We start from the raw sequence: 16855 nt of genomic DNA, 5'->3' as shown, positions 1-16855 counted from the left end.
TTTCCTGAACTCGGGGTGGATCTCAATGGTAGAGTTCTTACCTAGCATGTGTGAAGCCCTAGGGTCAATCCTCAGGACCCAAAGACAAAAGCAAATGATAAAAGTACCAATCTTAGCCGGGCGGTGGTGGCGCATGCCTTTAGTTCCAGCACTCGGGAGGCAGAGCCAGGCTGATCTCTGAGTTTGAGGCCAGCCTGGGCTACCAAGTGAGCTCCAGGAAAGGCACAAAGCTACGCAGAGAAACCCTGTCTCCAAAAACAAAACAAAACAAAAAAAGTACCAATCTTTTCTGCTGTTTTGGCAAGGTATTTTGTTACAGCAATACAAATGTGACTAACCCCAAGCTGAGCTCCATGGCACACCTCTAAATCCCACCAATGGAGAAGCCGAGGATAGGAGAATGAGTACCAGCCAACCAGGGGGCATAGCTTTGAAAAACAAAGAACGTGAAATAGTGACTAGCCTAAAGAGGAGTGAAGAGAAGTAGTGTTTCATGAGGTGCTACTAGGCATTTGCAGTAGCATCTCCAGGTTGGGTGACTATACCCATCCACCACAGTAACAGAGTGCCATATAGTAGGTGATTTATAAACAACAGGATTACTTACCTGTTTGTCTGTTTGGCTAATGGTTCTGCAGGATGAAAAGTCTAAGAATAAGAATAAGGCTCTGAGAAGGGCCTCTGTGCTGTTGAAAGGTCACTTGTGGGCAAGTAAAAGCCAGTTAAACTCACCCTCTTTCCTTTCTTTCTCCCTTCCTTCTTTCCTTCCTTCTTTCATTTCTTTCTTATTTTTGAGACAGGGTCTCAGTGTATAGCCCTGGCTGGCCTGCTGCTTGCTAAATATGCTATATAGACATGATGGGTGGCCTTGAATTTACAGAGATCCACCCATCTTTGCCTCCTGAGTACTAAAATTAAAGGTATCATCATGTCCAGGCCCTACTCCTCCATAACTAACCCACCCCCTTGATAACCTCTTAGGAGGGCAGAGCCCTCATGACCTAATCACCTCTTAAAAGTCCTACCTCCCAAAACTGTTACAGTGGCAATTCAATTTCTGGGTCCATAGCTCAGTGACAATGAACTTGCTCACCACCAGAGAAGCCCTATGCTTCGTTCCTAGCGCGCGCACACACACACACACACACACACACACACATTAAACAAGAGTTTTAAACATTCAAACCATAACATATCCATACACCCACCTCTCCTGTATGAACCACTCCCCACAGTCTCTCAGTCCAGGAAGATTCAGTAATCCCAGCCAACACACATTAAGGGGGTTTCATTTTTGTTGGCCACCAGGAAGGTCATGGGACCCAGGCATGGTCAATGAGCCTTTTTCTAGGTCTCTTGGGGAAGAAAACCCCTTTGTATCTGAAACCTGAAAGAACACATGGGCTAGAACTGATGCTGCCATCTTGTTACAGTTGCCCAATATTAAAATTAATAAACAAAATTAGAAGAATTCAAGTTCTGATTTGAACCCTGAGTCCATCCATGGAGAGTTTTATTTTGTTTTGAATAGAATCCAGTATCTCACAAATACCAAGTAAGTAGTTTACCAATATGTCTTTGGTTCCTTTTTTTTTTTTTTATTTTTATTTTATTTATTTATTTATTTATTTTTTGGTTTTTCGAGACAGGGTTTCTCTGTGTAACTTTGCGCCTTTCCTGGAGCTCACTTGGTAGCCCAGGCTGGCCTCGAACTCACAGAGATCCGCTGCTCTGCCTCCTGAGTGCTGGGATTAAAGGCGTGCGCCCACCACGCCCGGCCCCTTTTTTTTTTTTTTAAAAAAAAAAGGTTCTTTCTATGTAGTGCTAGCTGTCCTCGAACTGACCATGTAGGCCAAGCTGGCCTGATCTGCCTGTCTCTGCCTCTTGAGTGCTGGGATTAAAGTTGTAGCCACCATGCCCGTCTCTAGGCCCTGCTTATGATGAGCTCCTGAAGCCTGGCAGTAGTGGCACATGCCTTTAATCCCAGCACTCAGGAGGCAGCGGCAGTGAGGTCTCTGTGACTTTCAGGCCAGCCTGGTCTACAGAGGGTGTTCCAGGACAGCCAAGGCTATTACACAGAGAAACTCTGCAAAAAAAAAAAAAGAAAGAAAGAGAGAGAGAGAGAGAGAGAGAGAGAGAGAGAGAGAGAGAGAAAGAGAGAAAGAAAGAAAGAAAGAAAGAAAGAAAGAAAGAAAGAGAAAAGAAAGAAAGAAAGCTCCTGAAATGATGTTTTGCTTAGTTACCACATTAGTCCTTTATTTTTTATTATATTTTTGCAAGTTCAAGGACAATTTATTAGCGTTAAAACCCTGAGGGCAGGCCAGTCATGGGCCTCAGCAGCTGCCCAGAGGAGGAGGATGGAAAGCCATGCCACGGAGTTGAGACACAGGCAGACAAGCGCACACATGTTGGGGATGGAGAAAGAGTAAGGAGGCCCAAAATGCTAGGAGAACCCTAAGTGTTCAGGAAAATATACTTTTCAGAAATGCAGACAGACTTATACAGCAGTAGTTGTGGCCTGGTGAGCTACCGCGGCTTCATATTTTAAATAAGGAAGGGGTGAGAGGGCAGAGGAAGGGCAGCAAACACTAAAGGCCTTTTGAAAGCCATATGGAAACCTACTGCTGTAGAAGCTTCCTAAAACATACACACGTATGAAAGTATTTCAATGGAGTCACCGTATACTGCTTGAGAGAACGCCCCAACTAGACAACTCACGCTACCAGGTAAAACCTTCAGTGCCAGGACTGGGGTGACATTTTGTTGAAGTCATTGGCCAAAGGGATCCCATAAACTCCCTACTCACACATTACAGCTTATTGATGAGGCTATGGGTCACTCTTCATAATCTGATGGTAAGGCTCTGTTCACTACCATTCATGGTGCCAGGAGGAGGGAAAAAGTAATCAGTATCACCCAGCTACAAGCCCCGTGACCTTTAACAGCAGCCTGCCTGCAAGGCATACAGCTGCAACAGTGGTACAAATGTTACGGAAGGAACCAACCACTTTTTGATTGGATTTAAGGCCTACTCCCTGTCATGGAACCCCTACCTGACCCTGCTAAAGTGGCCAAGAACCTGAGACTACACAGGTCATGGGATCTGGGGGAAACTTACTACTAATAGTCTGCTAGAGAAACATAGCACAAAGGCAGGCGATGGTGGCACACGCCTTTAATCCCAGCACTCAGGAGGCAGAGGCAAGCGGATCTTTGTGAGTTCGAGGCCAGCCTGGTCTACAGAGCAAGATCCAGGAAAGGCGCAAAGCTACACCCTTTCTCAAAAAAAAAAAAAAAAAAAAAAGAAAAAGAAAGAAAGAAAGAAAAGAAACATAGCAATGACTCCTAGTTGCACATTGCTATACCCACAGATCAGATCACCACTCAATCCTCATGAGAGATAATTTATTTTTGAAACAAGGTCTCATGTAGCTCAGGCTGGCCTCAAACTTGCTATATAGCCGAGGCTAGCCTTCCTGTTGGTACATTTCTTTCAGGGAGACACTTCAGTGTCTGCCTGTCAGAGCATCACTTCTTTCTTAGAAGCTAAGGAAGCCTGATAAGATACAAACACTACTCAGGCCTCTCAGGGCTGACATCCTGGGCCACTGTGGGTCAGGACAGTCTTGTAGCAAGAAGTTGGGGTACCAGGTACATGGTAGGGACAGGAGATATGCTATTGTGTAAGAAGGGAATGATACAAAATGGATACCCAAGAACTGGGTGGGTTTTAACTGGTTGAGGACGCAACTCAGCCACGTAACTTTGAAATTGAGATAAAATACCAGGCAGTGGTGGACACACACCTTTAATCCCAACACTCAGGAGGCAGCAGGAGATAGTTCTCTGGGTTCTAGGCCAGCCTGGTCTATAGAGTGAGTTCCAGGACAGCCAGAGCTACTTGGCGAAACCCTATCTCAAACAACCACCACCACAACAAAAACCAATAGAATATTAGGGAGTTGCTTCAAAATAACCAGAGACAAATAAAGTAGGGGAGACTTTCTTTGAAATAGAACTGGACATGGCTAATGATTGCTGAAGCTACATTATGGGTGCAGCCTACTTGAGCATGTTCGATAACCTATGGTAATGAAATCTTTTTAATATTTACTTATTTATTTGGGGTGTATGTGTGTATGTGAAGATCAGAGGACAACTTTTAGAAATTTGTTCCATCTTGTAGGTTCTGTGGATTGAACTCAGGCAGTCAGGTTTGGTGGCAAGGGTGTTAGTATTCTGATCTACTCCTTGGAGACCCACCCAATGTCCTCACATAAAGTCCCCTTTAAAACAGAAAACTGTTCTCTCTCTCTCTCTCTCTCTCTCTCTCTCTCTCTCTCTCTCTCTCTCTCTCTCTCTCTCTCTCTCTCTCTTTCCCAGGAGGTGTGCACCCTTGACCCCTCCTCCCTCTCTTTCTTTCTATCTTTCTATCAAATAAACTCTCTCCACGTGGGTGAAATGCCCAGGGTGTAAGTGACTGGCTGTTCATGTGGCGCAGCCCACCTCTGCATCTGCCCGGCACGTTTCCCTCACGAGTGGGACACCCTGGTCCTGGTCGGGGCAGCCTGCGCCTCCCCCGTGCAGTATCATCCATAATAAAGGGCCTTTTGTCATCTGCGCCATCTCACGGGCGCTATAGCAAAATTTAAAGTGTACCAAATAATTTAATTTTGTTTTTGTTTTTCAAGACAGGGTTTCCCTGTGCAGCTCTGGCTGTGCTGGAACTCACTCAGTAGACCAGGCTGAGCTCAAATGTGGGCGCCTGCCTCTGCCTCCCGAGTGCTGGGGTTAAAGGCGTGCGCCACCACCACCCTGCCCAAATCATTTAATTTTTAAAAAATATATTTACTTATGTGTTTAGGTGTTTTGTTTACATGTATCTCTGTGTACCACATGAATGCCAGCGGAGGCCAGAAGAGGGTGTCAGATTCCCTGGAAATGGGATTATCGACAGTTGTGAGAAATACAGTTTAAGAAAATACAGTCTAGCCCAGCAGGCTCTGGACCCTTTCACGGGCATCATGAGAGCTGCTGCCTGACCATGTGGGCGTGCACTAGGAATCAAACCGGAGTCCTCTGGAAGAGTGAGTAACCAGTGCTCATAATCTCTGAGCCATCTCTTCAGCTTGATTTAATTTTTGAGATGGAACCTCACTTTGTTGCCCAAGCCCAGACTTGCCTCAAATTCCTGGGCTCAGTGATTCCCCTACCTCAGTCTCCCAAAAACTTGCAACTATGGGCTCATGTCACCATAAGCTGATGAATATTTTTAATACCATGTTTTGGGCTTTATTTATTGTAAAGAGCCTCTTTCACACATGTCTTGAACACACCTCATAAGTGATACAGATACACACACACACACACACACACACACACACACACTTACTTTAAAGACAGCAAAACTGAAGGCCAGAGAGGCCAAGCCATTGATGCAACACAGCACTAAGCTGAACCTTGGGTTTCCAACTCCTGCATTCTAAGATCCGTTGGAGGCAAGAGGCAAACAACTGAGGCAGCTTCAGCAGCTTGCAGTTGTGAGGGACTGTGTCATTACCCGGGGAGCCTTGTCCTACCCACTTCTAAGCCCTGCTCCTAGGCAGCCAGGCCTCTGCATAATTGGTATGGCACAGACCCCAGGGGGACCCCAGGGAGTCATTGAGTGCACGCCCAGCCACCGATTTCACGTGCTTCTTGGTAGTTAAGAAAATACAGTCTAGCCCAGCAGGCTCTGGACCCTTTCACAGGCATCATGAGAGCTGCGGCCTGAACATCTGGGTCTGATAAAGGGAGACCCACGTGGGCTTCCCTGCCCCCTTTCCCATAACTATTTCCTTAAAGCTCTGTGCGTGTGGCTGCTCCTTTCTTTCTTTCCCAAACATATGGATTCCCAGCTCCTATTTCAAACTCCAGCGCTGGGCTGCTGTAAACCTCCCCAAAGCTCTCCATTTCCTTTTTCCATTGCTCATTCTTTCCCGAAGTGCACGAAAAAGCCTCTTCTAGCCCTGTTCCAGCTTCCTTGTTTGTGAAAGAAGGGCAAGGAGAGCAGTTTTCAATCACCAAGGTGACTCTCAGGAGAGCATACCTCAAGAGCCTGCACGGGGACCCTGAGGTACTCAGCACAGGAAAGCCTTGACTCCCCCAAATCATTCATGCTGCAGGAGGCCCTAAGCCCAGCCATCTGCTCCCTCTGGCTGGCTGAAACTTCCCCTTTGAAAATCACTAATGGAAGGGGGTGGGGGTGGGGGAGCAAGGCATGGGCAGGGTTCCCAGAGGGTTACTGCTGAAGTGGGTGTGCCATTTGGGCAGCGAGGGGCAAGTCCCTGACTGCTTCTTACCCTGTGGCCTTCTGCATCTTCATCTAATGGTAACTTTCCCCTCAGAGAAGACAGAGCCAGCTCTCTGCACTGCAGCGCCAGACAATCAGCAGTGAGGGGGATGGAGACAGGATGTACAAGCACCAGGGGCCCAGGGGACAGAAGGTACTCCTCCCAGACAGAGGTCAGGAGGCCTCGGATGCCCTCAGGGATCCAGCAGGCCATATAAATGTCTGGGGGTGGGGTGGAATAACAGATATAAAAGACAGAGGTCTGGGGCAGGGACCAGGGATAAAGTGCTTTTGGCAAAGGGCAATCAGTGTGTTGGTTGGTTTTTGTCAACTGGACAAGACATATCTAAGAAGGGAATTTTAATAAATTGATTGATTTTGTTTTTAAGTCAGGTTCTTAGTATGTAGCCTTGGCTAGTCTAGAAATCCTATATAGACCAGGCTGACCTCATGTAGAATGCCTGCTTCTGGCTCCCGAGCTCTGGGACTAAAAGTGTGCAATATGCCCTGCTGAAGAGGAAATACTTCCATCAGACTGCCTGAAAGCAAGTGTGTAGGGCAGGGCATTTTCTTGATTAATGATTGATGTGGGAGGGACTAGCTCACTGGATACGGTGCCATCCCTGGGCACGTGGTCCTGGATGGGACGAGAAAGCAGGCTGAGCAAGCTGTGAGAAGCAAGCCAGTAAACAGTGTTCCTCCTTAGTCTCTGTTCCTGCCTCTAGGTTCTTACCTTGGGTTCCTGCCCTGACTTCCCTCAGTGATGGATCATGATCTCAGAGTTGTCAGGTAAAATAAACCCTTTCCTCCCCAAGTTGCCTTTGGTCATGGTGTCTATCACAGCAACAGAAACTTCACACAGGCAGTGACTTCTGAGCCAAGAGCTGACTGTTACTATGGAAGAGTGGGAGCACTATGCTGCCAGGTCCCCCATCTCCTCCAAACGCAGTGCAGGACTGCACATGACATCTCCCAACTGGGGGACAGATCTGAAGGAAAGAGATCCCAAAGGCTGGCAGGATGAGCCAAACCAAACCAAACTATAGAGCAGTCTGCAAGCTCTGGAATCCCCCACCATTTGGAAGCTGACCTAGGTGCCCAGTCTGCAGGACTCCGGCGAGTCAGAGAGGAGAGAAGAAGCCAGGAGGAAGTCAGATGAAGCACACTGCTGTGTGAGGGAGGGCCTCAGCAGCAAGCTCAGAAGGCTGGGCTCCTCACTGGCCCCAGCATGAAACACTTTCACACTTCTGTGATTTTTATCACATGGCATCTTTGCCAGTGGGTGCTAACCAATGACACCCCCACTCATCAAAATGCTCTTCCTCTCCCAAGTCAAGTCAGAACACTTCCTTTCAGCAAGAGCAGCAGGTGTCGCCAACCTCGGACCACACTGGAGTCCGTTAAGATCTGTCCGCATGCGCATCTAAGTGACACCTTCTTTCCTTTCCCACTCTAAGAAGTGACCAATAACTGCATATTTAAAGAGATGTTTTTCTGTTTCGCGTTTGTTTTTCTTGAGACAGGGTCTTGCTATGCAACCCAGGCTGGCTTTAAACTTGAGATCCTCTAGCCTCGGCTTCCCCAAGTACTGGGATTACAGGTGTGCACCACAACAGGACTTGGGCTATTTTTAAAAAGAAAAGGAATATATTTAAAAACAAAACAAAAAACAGTTTCCCATATCTGAGAGAATAAAGAAGGAAACCAAAGCGCCGGGCGTTGGTGGCGCATGCCTTTAATCCCAGCACTCGGGAGCAGAGGCAGGTGGATCTCTGTGAGTTCGAGGCCAGTCTGGCTACAAGTGAGCTCAGAGAGGCGCAAAGCTACACAGAGAAACCTGTCTCGAAAAACAAAAAAAAAAAAAAAAAAAAAAAAGAAGGAAACCAAAGCAAAGGGTTTGGAGAATCACATATTAAACTGTTTGCTGCTGCTGCTGCTCTTCCTCCTCCCCCACCCCCCTTTATGGTGTTTAGAATCAAACTCAGGACTTCATACATGCTAGCTACACTCCTAGCCCCAATACTCAATTTTTTTTTTTTTAAGTTCAGGTATCCTCATGAACTAAACATCATAAAATAAGGTGTTTTTTGTTTTGTTTTGTTTTGTTTTGTTTTGTTTTGTTTTGTTTTGTTTTGTTTCTGAGACAGGGTCTCACCATGTAACTCTGGCTGGCCTGGAACTCACTATATAGACAGGCTGGCCGCAAACTCTCAGAGACCTTCCTGCCTCTGCCTCCCTTCCTGAGTGCTGTTATTAAAGGTGTGAGCCACCATGCACATATAGAATAAGTTTTTGTTTTGTTTTTACAATGGAATGGTGCTGGAATGTAAAGTGCAGAGGAGGAAGAGAGAGAGAGAGAGTAGGAATGAGGACAGGGATGAAGGCAGTGGTACACACAGTGGAAGGAGGGCAGGTGGACCCAAGGCGGGGCCAGCCTGGGTGATAAAGTGAGTTCCTGGCAGCCTGGGTTACATAGGGAGACCATAATTTAAAAAAAAAATGTGTAGGATTGGATGGGGTCTTCCATGCCTTTAATCCCAGCAATGAGGAGGCAGAGGCAGGTCTCTGAGTTCTAGGCTAGCCTGGTCTGGTCTACATAGTGAGTTCAAAGCCAAGCCAGCCAGAGTAACATAGTGAGGCCTTGTTGTCCCCCAAAATGAGGCAAAATGAATAGGCAAAAGCGTAGGCAAGAAGGCCAGGGCGAGTTACTTCTTTATTGGCACTACTGATGGCCTTTTTGCTGCCAGGTAGATAGTTTTAGCTTCGCAATTCTCTGTATGTTAAAGAATGAGAAAGATGAGTGGGAGGAGATGACAAGAAGTGAAATTTCAGAGCAAGGGAGAGTGTGCTGCCCAAGTGTTTGCCTTCAGCAGGGAACATGCAGGCATGTCTGGGTGTGGACATGCAGGTTCTACTGTCCTGGTTTGTATGCAGGCCACTTTGGTAGAAGGGCTGCTTCTCATATTTCAGGAAATGCCACCTCCATGACTCTAGCCACCCACTGTCCACTTCCCAACGCAATGCTGTGCACACTGAACATGTGTTTGGGGTAATAACACAGTGTTCTTACCAAGCACTATGATCTACAGTGGAACTTGATGCAATTCCAGAGCCAACGGTACATTTGCCTAGCATGCACAAGAACCGAGTTTGACCCCTAGGACTGCCAAAACTAAAAAGCGAGGCCTGATGGTTTACAGATATAGTTCCAGCCACCTGAGAGGCTAAAGGCTAGAGGATCACAGGTTCATGGCCAGCCTGGGCAACTTCGTGAGACCCTGTCTCAAAGTAAGAAAAGGAAGTGGGCCTGCAGACACGGCTACAAAGGTAGAGTGCTCGCCTAACACAAGCAGGGCCCTAAACTCCATCTCCAGCACAGTGGGAGGGGAAGGAATAAGCTTGTCCTCGGGACCCGCAGGTTCCACAGAGGGCTGACAAGTGATGGGCAGAGCCATTCAGGAGAGCGAGCACTCTGAAAGAGGACTCCAGGGAAGCTGCATCTAAAAGGCGGGCGGGAAGAGCTGGGGTTATACCCTGGAGGAAGTCATCTCAGCTGATGTCTGAAAGATGAACTGGGATAGGACAGGTACAAAGGAAGGGGAGCTGGTCAAGGAGGGAGTCAGCACCGACAAAGACCTGGAGGTTGGGTGACCCCACACTTGAGCAAATTCTATTGCTGCAGCTAAAACAAGCTCGGCCTGGGAAGGATTTGGGGGAGTTCTGGGGCCAAGTATGGAGCCAGCAAGGTAGCAGCTATCAGCCAGGGCTGAGGACATTCTCAGATTAACAAAAACTCAGCTAAAAGCGTTAAGAAAAATCTCTCCTGAATCAAGCATAGTGGCATACCGTCACCACTGTCACTCCAGCACTCAGGAGGCAAGGGCAGGATTGTGAGATCTGCCCGAAAGAAAGAGCCACGGACACATTACCCCCCCCCCACACACACACACACCATAGAGGCAAGGGGCAAAAAACCTCTAATCCCAGCACTTGGAAAATAAAGACAGGAGAGGCAGGAGGTCAAAGTCATTCTTTTCATTTAGTAAGGTCAGGCCAGCAGAGGATGCAGGAAACCTTGATGCAACCAAACAAAAGATCAAAAGTGAAGTGTCTAAGATACGCTGACTATTACATTCCCATTTTTAAAGGACAAAGGATATTCATGCATTTTACTCCACCACTGCACTCCACTAGCACACACAGATGATGATGGCCGGAACTCCTGATCTTCCTGTCTTTACTTCCTTAGGTTTGTCAACATCTGTCACGAGCCACATGCCACACCAACATCACATTGTTATTGAGATAGGGTCTCAGTAGGCCCAGGCTGGCCTCCAACTGATGACCTTGGACTTCTAATGCTCTTGCTTCACTGCCAGTGACTAGGATTATGGCATATATCACCACTTCCAATTTTATACATATACATACATACATATACATACATACATACATTAGGGGAAACTGAGGCCCAAAGAAGAAACATATCCAGGGTTATTAGCTTTCATTCCTTCTGCACTCCCAGACACAGCCACCTGCCTGGGCAGGCTTGAACTAGGTGCAGTGGTTCCACCATGGAGGAAAACAAACATTTCCTATTCAGAGGAGTCAGCCTTCAATCAATTGAAATTCTGATTCCAAGCACCCTTCCCAGCACCCAAACCTGCAGGATGGCTTTGTCATTTCCCGGGGCTTGGTGGGGGGTGCCTTCTTGCTCTACCACCCCCACAGCATACCATCCAAAAAGCAGAGTCATTGTTATGCAAATGCGTTGTCAAGACAAGGTACCTTGCATACCTCTGCACTATGGAGATTCTGCACGTATCAGGTTAGCTCCCACCTGGGTGCCATTCAAGGCCACTGGGAGCTTTTTGCAGTCCACCTTCACTCCCTGTGAATGCTTTTACGATCTCACCTTTGGCTAGTGCCCCCTAAGTACCAGTGCATGGAAGTAGAAATCAGATAAAGGTTGTTTCAAAGCCAAAGGAGGAAGGGAAAGACGAGGAGGGGCCTCAACTAGAGAAAGGACACTGAACCCCACTTCCACCTTCCACACAACCTTGCTATGAGCCAGCCCTAGCCAAGATCAGGGATGCCTGGCACACCCCACCCTAACAGATATCCCGGAAAGCTGCCTGGGAGTGGCTGGTGCTTGTCCCCAGAGCCTGGGCAATGTTATTTCCTGGGCAACTACAAGTCACACAGGATGAAAGCTATGACTGAATGTCTGGGGCAGGGTGGGAGGCCTTGCCAGGAGGTGGGGGCGGAGCAGGCGCACGGGAGGAGGGGTGGAGCCTTGGCTGGTTTTGCACAGACAAATCTCTTCATTTTTCCAGACTGGAAAAAGCTGTTTGGGCTGTGCACATTTGCAGAAAGTCACGGTATTTACTACGCTTCCTGAATCCACAGATTTCTTTTTGTCATTCAGTCAAACCCAGCTTGTATTTTTCATGAAGAGAGCTGAACAGACTGTGGGGGTTCTTCCCCCATGTTGTGTTCAAAAGCACATCACAAGTGACTTAAAAAGCCCCCACTCACTTGGACAGCAGGGGTGGCTGGGGTGGCATGCTGTAGAGACAAAGCCACAAGTTTAGACAAACATTGTTTCTCCCTTGGAGGTGCACATGCACTCTGTTTTCCCATCTCTCACACACACACACACTTTCTCTTTTTTTTTAAGAAAAACAGTGTTACACCAGTGACTGGTTCCAGTACTTTACACGTCTTTTTCTTATCTCCATTGTTAAGGGCAAAAATAATGAGATAGTTAATTTTCTGAAATGTTTTCTTGCCAAAATGTGCCTCCCAAAATGTTTCTACCCAGGGAACCCTAATAGCAAATGTGTGTATGTGCATTTCCCATGCCAACCAATTCTCCAACACTAGCTGGTGCCGACAGTGTAATTCAATTCTAATGCTGACTACCTAGAGTTGGCATAAGAGCCCAAAGGTCAAAGGCTCAGTCCCAAAGACCACCTATACTTCAGAAACTTCTTACATGCCCTGGACCTTGCAGTCCCCAGAGAACTGTGTCCCAGGCCAAGTCCACAGCAAGATATTGTCTCAAGAAAACAAAGAGAGGGTTGGAGGACCCGAGTTCAATTCCCAGTACCCACATGATGGCTTGCCACCATCTGTAACTCCAGTCCCAGGGGATCCCAAGCCATCTTCTGTGGCACCAGGTTCACACGTGATGTACATACATACAGGCAGGCAAAACACTCATATACATAAATAATAAGTCTAAAGATTTTTTTTTGGAGGAAAAAGAAAACAGAGAAATAGATGCACTCCAAGTGCCCACCTAGAAATGAATAGGTAAGCAAATTATACATAGTACCTCGAACATGGAGCAGGGCTGGCATGATGTCTAGCACTTAGGAAGCAGACAGGATCAATGCAAGCTTGAGGCTAGCCTGGTCCATGTAGCAATCCTGTATCTAAATAGAAAAATAATGGCAGGTGTGGTGCTGCACGCCTTTAATCCCAGTACTTGTGAGGCAGAGTCAGGCCAATCTCTGTGAGTTCGAGGCCAGCCTGGTCTACAGAGTGAGTTCCAGGACAGCCTGGGCTACACAAAGAAACCCTGTGATGAACTAGCCCGTCTCCATATTAGGCTTGAAAGCCAATTTATAGTGAAGACAAACTAGGTTCAATCCTGTTTATGATTGGGCTGTGCCCCACCTGTAACCTTAACTAAAATGGTCCTCTACTGCCTATTCCAGGAAACAGCAATCATGTTTTTGTTTCAAAAAGTTATGACCATCTTGCAACCCAACTTTTGTTTCAAAAGGTTGTGTTATAACCGCCTGTTGTTAGCACTGTCTCGTTATGATGTTCTGAGTCTGTAAGACTGCCTATTTGCCTGCCAACCCCCCATTTGGAGACCCTTCTCTACCCCTGAGCTATAAAAACTTTATCTTCCCCACATCCAGTGCTGACCTCTTAAACCCCACTTTAGGGGGAGACAATCATGTACACAATAAAAAAAACTTGCTTTAATTAATTTTGTCATGATTATTTGGGTTGGTTAACACCTGTCTGGGGGGTGGGGCATGGGAGGGGCAGGGAACCAAACCAACCAACCAAACAGACAGACAAAATAAAATTTCAGGGGGTTCCCAAGATCCCTTCAAATTCAAGTTGGCTGTTTGGCTAAGCAGACTCCTGGAACACAGGGAAACACTTGACTTGTGTTTGCCAATTTGTTTATAAAGGATTCAAGTCAGCAACAGCCAAATGAGAGAGATGCACCAGGCGTGGGCAGTGCAGAGAGCCTGGCCTTCCTGAGAGCCAGCCAGCTGCCCAGCACCCTGCTTAGTTCACCCCCATGTTCTCTAATTCTCCTCCTTGCAGACTGTCCACAGGGCCAAATGCTCCAGAAATTTCTAAGCCTTAAACCGTTCAGTTCTTTAGTGACTGGCCGGCCTGGCAGGGAACCATAAAGGAGCTTCACTTTAAGAATATTAGCATAATGAGAGGTATGATTGAAGGGACTCATTAGCATAACAAATGCCAATCATTCAGGAAATTCCAAGGCTTTAAGTGCTCCAGTGTTAGGAAGCAAGACAAAGGCCAGATGCCCATCTCATAATAGCAGTTCCAGATGCCAGGAGAGGAAATCATCTGAGGGAACATTTTATACAAGTACATGAATTAAAGCCGGATGGCGGTGGCCCACACTTTTAATCCCAGCCCTTGGGAGGCAGAGGCAGGAGGATCTCTGTGAGTACCAAACCAGCTTGATCTACAGATCAAATTCCAGGACAGACAAAGCTATACAGAGAAACCCTGTCTTGAAAAAACCAAAAATGAAAAACCAACAACAAAAGCCAAATGCATGAATTAAATACACAAGATACTAACTGAACACTTACTGTGTTCTCTAAGGGTGGAGGTGAACACAGTTCACCACAAACTTTATTTATTTTTTTAGTACTAGAGAGTACTCGGGGCCTCACACATGCTAGGCAGGTGCTCCCAATTCTGCATTGTGCATTTTTTTTCCACTGAAAAATAGTTTTGATGTATTTATTTTATTTTCTGTGTGTGTTTTGCTTGCATGAAAGTATGTACACCACATGTATACCTATTACCTGGAGAGGTCAAGAGGGTGTCTAGTCTCCTAAAACTAGAGATAATGATGGTTATGAATGACCATGTAGGTGCTGGAAACTGAACCTGGATCCTCTACAGGAGCAACAAGTGCTCTTAACCACTGGACCATCTCTCCATGCCCCATTTTTTTTTGTTTTTGATTAAAAATAAAAGTATCTAGAACCTGGCATAGTGGTGCACACACCTTTAACCTCAGCACTTGGGAGGCAGAAGCAGTGAGTTCAAGGCCAGTCTGACCTACATAGTAAGTTTCAGGGTTGTGTAGAGAGACCCTGTCTCAAAACACAAACTGACAGCCCAGCGGTGGTGGCGCACGCCTTTAATCCCAGCACTTAGGAGGCAGAGGCAGGAGGATCTCTGTGAGTTCGAGGCCAGCCTGGGCTACAGAGTGAGTTCCAGGAAAGGCACAAAGCTACACAGAGAAACCCTGTCTTGAAAAACCAGAAAACAAACAAACAAACAAAAAACCAAATAAACAAAAAACCAAACAGACAAGTATTTAGTGTGTGCATGTGTCTCTATGTGTGCACACATATGCATGACGCACATGCATGTGCACAGGGCGCATACCATTGTGTGTATGTGACTGGAAGAGGACAGCTTTGGGGCCTGCACTTGACACTCTTACCAGGCAACAGAATGCAAGTCCAATGACAATGCATAGAATTGTGTTAACCAGAGGGTTCAGTGAGTAAAGGCACTTGCTGCTAAGCCTGATGACCTGAGTTCGATCCTCAAGACCCACGTGGTAGAAGAAAAGAACCAACTCCTGTAAATTGTCCTCTGATTCCCACATGTGTACCGTGGCACTTGAGTGTATGCTTGTGGACAAATGTAATAAAAAAAAAACTTCAGACACCGAGGATGTGCCTGGGGAAAGCTTCCCCGGCCTTTCACACCATACACCAAGGTTCTGTGAGTTTAATGCAAGTCAAAGTGCTGAAATCTATTTAATACCAGGAGTGAACACCTAACTAATCTTGCTAAAACAACCTAAGAGTCCTGCTTTACTGGGGGGAGGGGGAGGGCTCATTTTCAGAGATGATACAGTGGTAGATCCAGGCAACCTCTGACCTCTCCAGACAAGAAGGTAAATAAACAGGCACCCCAGTGAGGCGAGTTAGCACCATCAGAGCTCTATGGCAAAAAGCCCTCACCTTCCCTAGGTTGGCAAAAAACAAAGCTGTCCTTCACAGATTTAAAAGCTGAAAGAACTGCAGGAGGTAGTGGTAGGCAGACAGATCTCTGTGAGCTCAAGGCCAGCCAGGTCTCCACGGTGAATTTCAGGTCAGCCAGAGCTACACAGTGAGACCCTGTATACAAAAGAAAGGTGCTTGGGATCAAACTCGGGGCTTTGTGCATGTTAGGTAAGCAAGCATCCTACCACCTGTGCCGCTCCAGCCCAGAAATTACAGATGTTTGGGGAGAGGTGTTCACAGCTGCATTATCTACAAGTCAGAGGGTAGCGCTAGCCGGACTGCCATGCATTTGGGCCCAGACTGGGCTATACAAAAAGACCCTGACTCGACACAAGAAGAAACAAAAGTTGAAGTAGTATGCCTTTAATCCCAGCCCTAAGGAGGCAGAGGCAGGTGGATCTCTTAGTTCAAGGCCAGCCTGGTCTACAGAGTGTGTTCAAGGACAGCCAGGGCTACACAGAGAAACCCTGTCTCAAAACAACAACAGATGAAGTAAAAAGCCAGCCACAGTGGCTCATAACTGCAATAATCCTGGCAGCCTGCAAACCAGGTAGGAGGAATGCCACCAATCTGAGGCCAACCTGGTCCACACAGTGGGTGCTAGGCCAGCCAAAGAAAACAGCAGGAAAGAAAGAGAGGGAGCAGGAGGAGAGTGAACAGGAGACACATCACAGCTTTCCTCTAGGAGGTAGAAAGGCAGGGATGGGAAATGTGTTTCGGTTGCCATGGAAATGGGAATGGGAGTTGGCTGGGGCTGGCAGTAGCTGCAGCTGGGGTGGAACAAGCAGCCTGGAAGCTGGCCCTGTGGCAGAGAGGGCTTCCAGCTGGGGCTAAGACAACAGGCTTACCTGGAAGGAAGAGGTAGGGAAGGAGACAGACACTGTCTCAGACTCAGGAGCCCGTGAATTCTGCAGTCACTGGGAGTGGCACAGAACAGGCTGTGTGCGTCTGTGCTGCATAAGCGTCCCACAGGCCTGAAAAACAAGAAGCAAAATAAACCCAAGGCCTGGAAAAGAACTGAAAGTGTGTCTGTTGTCAAGAAGCCTCAGACTGGAGATGACAAGAGGCACAGGACTGGCGGCACGCTGTCCCTCGACTCTATCCCCAGCACGCCTTTCAAACAGAGCTGTGGTAGAGGGGACCTGACTTGCTCCTTCCTCTCTGCTCTCTGCTGTTCCTGTGGTGGGTGGGAGGGCTCTGTGATCCT

At 47.2% G+C, this 16855-nt stretch overlaps 1 protein-coding gene across 6 annotated transcripts in view; it reads right to left on the bottom strand.

The window, feature by feature from the left end:
• Chd9 (chromodomain helicase DNA binding protein 9) overlaps window positions 1–16855 on the bottom strand; it is a 229473-nt gene that overhangs the window by 193213 nt on the left and 19405 nt on the right. For all 6 annotated transcript variants that reach the window (XM_037206078.1, XM_028871524.2, XM_028871530.2 and 3 more), the window contains exon 2: window positions 16497–16622. The gene's annotated coding sequence lies outside the window, so the exon portion shown is untranslated. The remainder of the gene's footprint in view (window positions 1–16496; window positions 16623–16855) is intronic.

Source organism: Peromyscus leucopus, chromosome 5, assembly GCF_004664715.2.
Source record: "Peromyscus leucopus breed LL Stock chromosome 5, UCI_PerLeu_2.1, whole genome shotgun sequence".
Taxonomy (NCBI): Eukaryota; Metazoa; Chordata; class Mammalia; order Rodentia; family Cricetidae; genus Peromyscus; species Peromyscus leucopus.
The sequence above is the reverse complement of the archived record's forward strand: the minus strand, read 5'-3'. Positions and strand labels throughout refer to the sequence as shown.